Source organism: Asparagus officinalis, chromosome 6, assembly GCF_001876935.1.
Source record: "Asparagus officinalis chromosome 6, Aspof.V1, whole genome shotgun sequence".
Taxonomy (NCBI): domain Eukaryota; kingdom Viridiplantae; phylum Streptophyta; class Magnoliopsida; order Asparagales; family Asparagaceae; genus Asparagus; species Asparagus officinalis.
The window spans coordinates 26,361,449-26,371,252 of NC_033799.1; the positions used below are offsets into that span (position 1 = coordinate 26,361,449).

The following is a 9,804-nucleotide window of genomic DNA, read 5'->3' on the forward strand; positions in this document are numbered from 1 at the left end:
AGTAAATATTTGGCAAAACCTGTTGATAGTAAAAAGTTTATTGTTCTGTTGAATTTCGTGATAGCTATTATATCAAGTTTTGCTCATTACTACTTGAATTAACTTAAGTTTCATCTGCTTAATATTCTGTTCTTTTCTCAGAAATAGTGCCTATAGCTTGGGATCTCATGCAACTATTATTAAGATAAGTATGAAGAGTTTTGAGAAATGAAAAAAAGAGAAAAAAAGGAAAAAAAATAAAAGAAAAATGAGCTATTTGTATTGCAGTAAGAAAGCGGACATACAAAAAACAGCCTGATTATTTCTACAAGTAAACTTTCTTTCACTTATAACGGAATGTACCACTACCACCCAAATACTGTTAGCGTCTTTAATATTTGATGAATGTTAATAGTGGTGATTCTTAACATTACATTCGTCATCAGATTTTTCTAACGTGATAATGATCTGACCCTGCCATGTTCAGCAAAAAAATTAGTGAAATCACAAGTTCAACATACACGTTTGTATGAAACTTGTAACTAATTTTTGCTAACGTGGCAGCCATGTGATCTCCTCAACAATATTTTACAGAAATTTACAAAAAGAACATAGATTGATGACTTTGATAATATTAATGAATGTGGTTGATGACTTCTAAATATTAATGATCCGAAAGGACCAAAAAGATACTTGGCTAGCACATGAGGGACCTACAACAAAGTTTTGCCAAAAATCTATATGCATTATTAGATTATCCATCATTTACCATCCTTTTAAAGAAAATATCTAATAAACTAAACCTAACCACCACAGGAAACGCGTATAAAATGAATCAAGGAGCTCGCTCCTCGCTCTCTCCGATTCCTTAAAAAAAGGCCGCTCTTTTTTCCCCGCTCCACTAAACCCCGAACAAATTCCCCCCTTAAAAATCTAGGGTTATAGTTTCGGTCTCGTCTTCAACTCCATGGAAAAGCTCTTATCACCCCCTCGAGCCCCGTTCGCTTTTTTGCCACCCTTTTCCTCCTCTCCCTCTTCGACTTCGATCAGTAGACGATCAGGCCAGCTAAGATTTCGGATTCAGCCCACCCCTCCTTGGCAATTCGAACCACATAGGGTTTCACTGAGCAGTTCAAAAGGAGTCACGACTATGAAGGTAAAGATCTCCATTCTCGATTTCCTAGCTGGGGAATTTTCACGAACACAAGCCCTGCCTTTTATTGGCTGCATGCTTGTTTTTTGATTTTTTGTGATTATTTCGTTGCTAAGTTTTCTTAAATCTCATATACTATAATCTTGAAATCTTTCTAAAAAGTGGCATCTTTTGGATTTTTGAATAAAGATAGGATTTTTTATAAGTTTACGGGAAGGAATATTTTGGGATAGAGTATAAAACTTTTAGTAAATAATAAATATCATATGCTATAGGTCACTTTTTTTTCTTCTTCCAGATTTGTAATGTAGGGCTTCCACTATTGTATTTTGAATTTCAGGTTCTAAATTTTTTTAAATAAATTGAGATGATCCTTTGGCAGTCTCCAATTTATAGTGAGCTGTATTCAATCCAATAATTAGGCTTATGAATCTTCAATGATGATTAAGTTTGATCTGGAATGATCTAATTTTTTTTGGTGATCCTTTTTCTTTAATTTTCCTCATATTTGGACAACTAGTTGAATATTTTTTGGCTATATGAACTTTAATGTTTTAGATGGAGCATCATCGTGAAGAGGAGGTTGTTGATCTTGAATCTGTTAGCATTATGGCTCTGGTTGTTGATCTTGAATCTGTTAGCATTATGGCTCTATCACCTTTAGATGGCCGATATTTGCAGAAAGTCAAGGATTTGCACTCATTCTTTAGTGAATATGGGTTAATCCGTTACCGTGTAATGGTCGAGGTAACTTTCATTAAATTCTCCTGTAAGAATATATTTTTAATAAGTGCTTTTTTATTCAACACCAGTGCACAGTTTTAGTCTTACATTATGTTTTTTTAAGAATAATGGTTTCATATTTAAATGTTGATTATATAATCATTTTTGTAGCGAATGATAAAGAAATGTTTCTGGTAAAGCATGAAGAAACCGTGGTTGTTGATTGGATATCCTTGTTCGTCTGGCTTACAAATCATAATATGTCTCAGGTATTTAGATAAATGGTTTAAAGCATTAGTTAGCTCAAAAGGTTTAAAGTTGTGCCTAAAATATTATGTGAACCGTTGGGATATTTATATTTTATATCTGACAATAGTACCCCTCTTCTAATAAATTTGCATATGATGTAGTATTAGCAGTTTCTGTATGAGTCCATTGAACATTGTTTATTTATGTCATGCTTATTAGTGTGCTTTCTTTTACAATCTGACAAAACGTCCATTAAAACTTGTCATAGTGTAGTCATGTCTTAGGTAATGGAGAAAGAGGTAACTTACAAGTAAAAAAAGTTTACCTCTTTCTCCATTACCCATCATGATTTGACAAAGTTGGCCACTGTAGTTATATTTTTATGTTGGCTACTCAGTGAAAAATGCTAATCTGAAGCGATTCTTTTTTAGGTAAAATGGTTGCTAAAATTAAAAGAAATACCTGAAATCAAGGAGGTTCAATGCTTTAGCGAGAATGCCAGGTCTTATTTAGAAAGTATAGTTAGTGGCTTCAGTAAAGCTGATGCTCTGGAAGTGAAAAAGGTTGAAAAAGTAACTAACCACGATGTTAAGGTAGTGTAATACTTCTTGAAACAGAAATGTCAATCCAATGCTGAGATTGCTGAGGTGAGTTTTTGATGTTCCTTGTTGTGGGTACTCTATGCTTCCTCTTTTTATAACTACGACTAACTACGGTTTCAAAGATTTCATTTGATGCTTAATATTTGACATCAGATTCTTCAAAATTCTTTTTTAGGTACTGGAGTTTTTCCATTTTGCTTGTACATCAGAGGATATAAATAATTTAGCCCATGCATTGGCACTGAAGGAGGGATTCAACACTGTCATATTTCCTGTGATGATTGAGTTGTTGAATGTAATATGCAAATTAGCGAAGGAAAATGCTCATATCTCCATGTTGTCTCGCACTCATAGATTGATATTTTCAGTTCTAGATGAGAGGCAACTCTTGTTATAACGGAATACCAACTTTTTGTTGATTAGATGTTATCTACAAAAACTTTAATGCTATATAAGCATAATTGAAAATCTTATATTTCCCTTTTATTTGTGTTTACACATAGAAGGACATAGTTTATTGTATATATTGATTTAGAAAAAGAATGAGAAGCTATTAGACTAAGAAAATGCAGAGAATGCTTCAAGGAAAAAGAAAAATTCTTTTTCATTTCCTTGAACTAATTTATTTAGAAATCCTAAATTCTTAATGAAATTTATCCTAAATGGAGAAGGGATGCAACTAACAAGAGCACGTTTAGAGAAGGATTAGAGAAGTGGGAGTACTCAAAGAAAAACAAAGTACTCTTGGGTTTAAAAAGTTAAACTTAATCTAGGGTGCACAGGGTAATATTCCACTAAGAATTTTTCTCTAATGTCCTGGAGGTGGCTTTTTTTTGGTTGAAATAACTCAGATTTCTGGTTTGTCATTTCGGCAAAATTTTTTTATACAAAAGAAAGCTTCTTTTTCGGGGGGGAGGGGAGGGGGCATATATAGAAATAATTAAATAATGCATACATGCTAAAACTCACGAATTTTCTACATGGGGCTATGTATAATTGCTGGTTTGATAAAGATTATACTGTCTATCTTCGTTCATATATGTTTGCAGGACATGTTCAACATTCCTTTCTTCATGAGTTTTTAGCTGGATGCTATGAAATAAATTGAATGGAACCTTTTCAATCGGAAGGATAAAAATAATATAATCATGTCTTTGTTTCTTATTTAGTCCTACATCAGAAAATGAGTGAGAAGTTAAGTTGCTCAAATAGGTATGCACAAGACTCAAGTGTAACACGGCTAGTTGATTTTGGCAGTAGGTTGAGCCAAACGTGTTACACTTGGTGGGTCCCATGACTCGTACTGCACCAATGGGCCCGGCGGCCCGAGGCATGACTATTGTATCATAGCAGTTGTGAGTCGGAAGTGTGGAGCTAAGTGCTATGCGGGGTTAAGTGCTATATTGCGTGAGTGCAGTAGGAGCCACCTCTAGAGTCCACATAACCTAGTGATACTGGGATGTGCCAATTGTCATGTCACGATGAGGACATCGCTTATGTAAGGTGGGGTGTTTGTGACACTCCTATTTAGTCTAACATTAGGAAATGAGTGAGAATTTAAGTGGCTTAAATTATTTAAGTGTAACATCGGTTAGTCGATTTTGGTAGTAGATTGAGCCAAATAACATGTTACACTTGTTGGGTCCTACGGCTTGTACCGTACCAATGGGCCCGTCAGGCCGAGGCGTGACATGGCCAATATTAGAAGCGGACATATACTAAGTTGACTGCTCAAAGCATGCAGCTAAAATATCATATTGATAATTTTCATCGTTATGCTACAGGAATAAATGATTTGCTTTTGTAATAGGTTTATGTGGTTTAGTTCTGATATCTTCTAACTCCCTTTGTAGCCTGCTTCACCCACTACTTTGGGAAAGGAGATGGTAAATTTTTCTTTCAGACTAAGTGAAGTAGGGAAGACCTTTACAAAAGTGCAAATAATGGGCAAGTGTGCTAGAGCTGTTGGAAACTACAATGCACATAAAGTTGCATGTCCTGATATTGATTGGCCAACTATTGTGGCTGAGTTCGTGACCTCTTTGGGGTTAGGTTTCAACCCTTACATGACACAGGCATGTTTATTTACTTCTACTACTTTTCTCTTCGCAAGGTTTTACCTATCTGATTCATTTCAGCTTGATGGATCTTTTTTGCGTGATTAAGTAGTACATAGACGATTTTGATATGGTTTTTTCTTTGTGGATGACTTGGATAGCTTTCATTAATGGGAGGAGTACTTTATTTACCTGTACTTTTTTGACACTGCTGCTTGTATTCATTGTTCTCTGCTTGAACTACTTTACTAGTAAACAGTCCTCGTGAAGATTTAGGCAACTATACAAACTGTAAAAGTGTATAACTAATAGAGCCTCAGGAATTTCTTTAATATGAGTTTTGCAATCGACTCAGGTGACTGAAATGTAGGTTTTTTTGCTATTTCATGTTTCAAGAGCTTACAAAAGGCGATTCATATAGTAAGTAGATACTATCATGTGCATGCTTGATAATAAGTAGATACACTTGCAGGTTATCCATCGATCTTGGAATTACAGTACCTTTATCAATTAGCCTATTCTACACAAACCAGTTAGTGCATAAATAATAATGGAATTACAGTGCCAGCTAATAATTTTGTTAAGTTTGTGTTGTCTGAAAGGTTACGTCAATGTGGCCTATGAATGGAATGGCACTTGACTTGCATGCATACTCTCTATTTGAGCCTATTGCTTGCTCCGTATACAGATTAAGCCACATGACTATATCGTAAAGCTTTTCAATGCAGTTGTTCAGTTTAATAACATCCAGACTGATTTTGATCAGGACATATGGAGCTATATTTCGTTAGGTTATTTTAAGCAGGTAACTTTCTTATGCTTGACCACTATACCCATAAAATATTAGGGCCTAATTTAGCTCCCAAACTTCCAATTTGGAACTAAACGATTTCATAATAATTATGCTTTCCAGATGACCAAGGCTGGGGAGATTGGATCTTCAACTATGCCTCATAAAGTTAATCCCAATGATTTTGAGAATAGTGAGGGCAACTTGTGTTTGGCTAATGCTATTTTATTTGCTAGCTCTCAGCTCGAAATTGCCCATCTCTCATATGCAGGTGTGTATCATTTACTTTTCCAAATTTATTCATGGTTCTTGAGGAGTACCTAATGTGAAGTTCAGTGCTATATCACAGTTCAAAAAACATGTCTTAGTGTCTCATTCTGGTAAAGTGATACTATACTTATTGCATGTGTAATCATTGACAGAGGGAATTGACCGATTCCACTGTTGTGAGGAATTTGGGTTTTGGATCTGGGTATTCTCTCTTAGCATGCAAAAGTGCACTACAAGGAATCCGGAAGCTTCAGGTTAGTAGTAAAACTTGGTATTCTCTCTTAGCATGCAAAAGTGCACTACAAGGAATCCGGAAGCTTCAGGTTAGTAGTAAAACTTGTATGAGATGGTTATCACTAGAGAATTGTGCTTCAGGCTAGATGTGTTATTGGTAGGAAATGAGCCGCTATCGTCATTCTTTGCTTCATGTATGTTGTTTGTTTTGTACTTGCTTTAACTATTTGGGTTGGGCATATGTTGAATTTGAATTCGTCACTAATGCAAGATGCTAAATTCTGTGAATTACAAGATCATAAAAATGTGGATCCATTTCAAGATGAATTCTTGTCCTGCTGTCAACATAATTTCTATCCAATGTACATCCATCTCATAATATATATGTTTTTTTACCGATGTTTAAGTTTTTTTCTATATAAGTATTTCTTTTCTAATATTGTACTAACCATTTCCCTCAAAAATATTGTATATGTCTTTGCTGTCCTTTTCAATTTCCTTTAGATCTATTATATAGGATCCAGAACTATGATATCTGGCATGATTCTTTTGAAAAAATTCCGTCTGTACGTCCGAGTAGTTGATGCAAAGAAAGATACATCTTAAAGTGGCAAAAGCTCCTTTTTTGCTAAATATGCTGTCGACGTATAAAGACAATCCTAATGTTAACATTTAATTAGGGGTGACCAATGGGTCGGGTTGGATCGGGTAGGGTCATAGTTGACCCAACCCGTATAAGTGTGACCCGACCCGACCCGACCCGTTTAACAAATGAGTCAATGCGATCTGACCCGTTTATTAAACGGGTTACCCGACCTATATAACCCGAATGACCCATTTATCAAATCTCAGTTTAATATCGTGGATACTATATAGATCAAGATGAAATTCTTTTCACTCTTTCGACAATCACAAGTCAAAATATGCAATATCGCTACATAGATTGTACAAGAGATTGGCCCTTTTAATAAACAATCCTAAATAAGGATTAGGTTAACGCTTATTCACAGAATTATAAACTACGGTCCCCACCTTTTTGGTCGTCGCCTCACTCCGACGACCCCCCCAATCCCTCTGATCCTCGTACGGCATAAAAGTCAAAACCAGACAGAACCTGGGCTTTAGAAAAAACCAGCACACTCCCAGGCTAACCTCTGACCCTTGAACCCCACAACATAGTTCCTCCTTAGATCCAGAGCTTCGCTCTCAACCAGATCCTAGCAACTCTCCCCAATCGAGGTGAAGTAGTTCCCCGACAGCGACAGGTTCTCCAGCTTCCCGCAGCTCGCCAAGTCACAGAGCACGTCGGGCACCCATTACCTCCCCTTCTCCGACCTCCCCTTTTCCTCCTCCGATCTCGTCCGTATGAGCAGAACCACGACCGATCTCGACCGTTGAAACGCTGGCTCACTATCGATGAGGGATGAGACGCGGCCGACCGCAACGGAGACGCTGGACCTGGCAGGAAACTAGGGGTCGAAGGATGAGGAGAGAGAGGAGAAGGAGGAGGATGAAGATGACGAAGATGATCTTCATATTTGGAGTTTGCAACCCATTTAGAATTAAACTGGTCGGTATTGGGTTACACGGGTTAGTTCGGGTCAACACTAATTTACCCATCTAATAAAAGGGTCAGTTCGGGTTGACCCGTTTATGACCGACCCATATAACTTGACCCGTAGCCAATATAAACGGGTCGGGTCGAGTCGGGTTGATGAGTTGAGTCATAATTTGCCACCCCTACATTTAATTAAGTTTATTCTGAAACTTGCCCAAATTAGTTTGAAGTTTAAAGCTCATTATTTTAAAGTAATAATACTTTGATTGTACATTTTTGACACAATGCCATCAATATGGCTCATTCAAAATTACATATTTAATAATGACATGACTCATGAAATTACACTACTTTGTAACTCTCTTTGTTTCTTAATTCTTTATTTCTTCTCCATCATGTGTAGGTAAATGAGTCTCATCTTAATGAAGAACTGGACCAGGTGTGGGAGGTGCTTGCAGAACCAATACAAACAGTAAGTCCTGATAGTGCACTGCACTTCCCTTTAGACTTTATTATGAGTACTTTTGTATAATTTTTCTTTTTTTTGCTTTTGTTGGTTATATGATGTAATATCAAAGGTCTGCTTGTATGTTGTATTGTTTTTGAAGGTTTTATATAGGACATCTAATTCCACCTCCCCCAGTATTTTGACTATATGTTGGGAAAGATGACAGTCCAAGAGAGGGGTATTTTCACTCAATAACAAATAGAATATAATAACATTAAGTCTCAATGATGGTCTAGTTACGAACTATTATTCTAGCATTCCTTCTTAAGCTGGAAGAGCATATAGACCTTATACGCCAGAACCTGATTATTACGATGTTGTTTCCATCGAAAGTAGTCTTCATTATCGATTCCATTACAACTTTAATCGTTTACAATGAATTCAAATTATGAAAATATAGATTACAACTCTTTAGAAAATAAACACAAGAACTGTTTATCGACTCTAGCTTGTGTGGGGTCTTCGCCTGTGCCGGGGATGTTACTATCTATGGCCGACCACAGATCAGATCTGGTTGCTGAAAAATTAATAGAGCTCCTACTTTACCAAGGAACTATTCACTCGAAGCACTAAAATCGACCAAACGAAATCCGTAGCTCTTCTCGAGATTATGACTAAGCTTAATCTCAAGGAACGGACAGGGGGATACGGGTTTAGATACTCCTAAAGCCTTCCTCTTTATGCTGAAGTTCGCCGGGATCTGATTAACCTTCACTAAAATTTCATGCTCCTTGACTCCTTAATCTAGCAACACCTCACCCTCTTGATAAAATTCCAGATCCGTAAAATGGTAGCCTTAAGCTCATATTTATAGGACTTCTGATGCGGGTATTCGGATGAGAATGAGCGATGTGGCCTTATTTTCAGTTAATAATGGCCTAACCATGTTTGTGGATGATATCAAGTCAGTTGGGAACCCCTGGAATAGATAAATCCCGAGAAAACCCATCAAAAACTATCAAAACACGTTTTTGGGTCAAACTTGCGCGAAACAGCTCGTGCTGACCCGTGCGGCCACGGTTCACCCATGGGTGAACTGCGCGATCGTGGTTCACCTCTTGGTGAACTGTGCAGCCGCGGTTCACCTCTTGATGAACCGTGCGCACGCGGGTAACTAGGTGGCGACCTATACCCCCACGGGACTTGCGGTTCACCTCTTGATGAACCGTGCGCACGCGGGTAACTAGGTGGCGACCTATACCCCCACGGGACTTGAAACTCTTTCTCTCTCTTTTCGTATTTTGGTGTTTCGTTGATTTGTACGCTTCGCTGTAGCTAATTGACAAACGCGAGCTGACTGACATGCACGCATTGACCGACGCGCGCGAGTTAATTGACGTGAGCATGTTGACTGATGCGCACGATTTGATTGACGTGCGTGTGTTGACCGACGCACACGAGCTAACTGACATGAGCGTGTTGACCGACACGCACGAGGTGACTGACGTGCGTGTGTTGACCGATGAGTGCCAGCTGATTGATGTGAGCGAGGTGATCGACGTGCGCGAGGTGACCAATGTGCACGTGTTGACCGATGCACGCGAGCTGATTGATGTGCGCGTGTTGACCGACGAGTACGAGCTAACTGGCGTGCGCGTGTTGATCGATGTGCACGACCTGATTGATGTGAGTGTGTTGACCGATGCATGTGAGTTGATTTACGTGATTGACGTGCACGTGT

At 37.9% G+C, this 9,804-nt stretch overlaps 1 pseudogene; it reads left to right on the forward strand.

Moving 5' to 3' along the window:
• On the forward strand, nt 1,130–5,476 carry LOC109845942 (annotated as a pseudogene).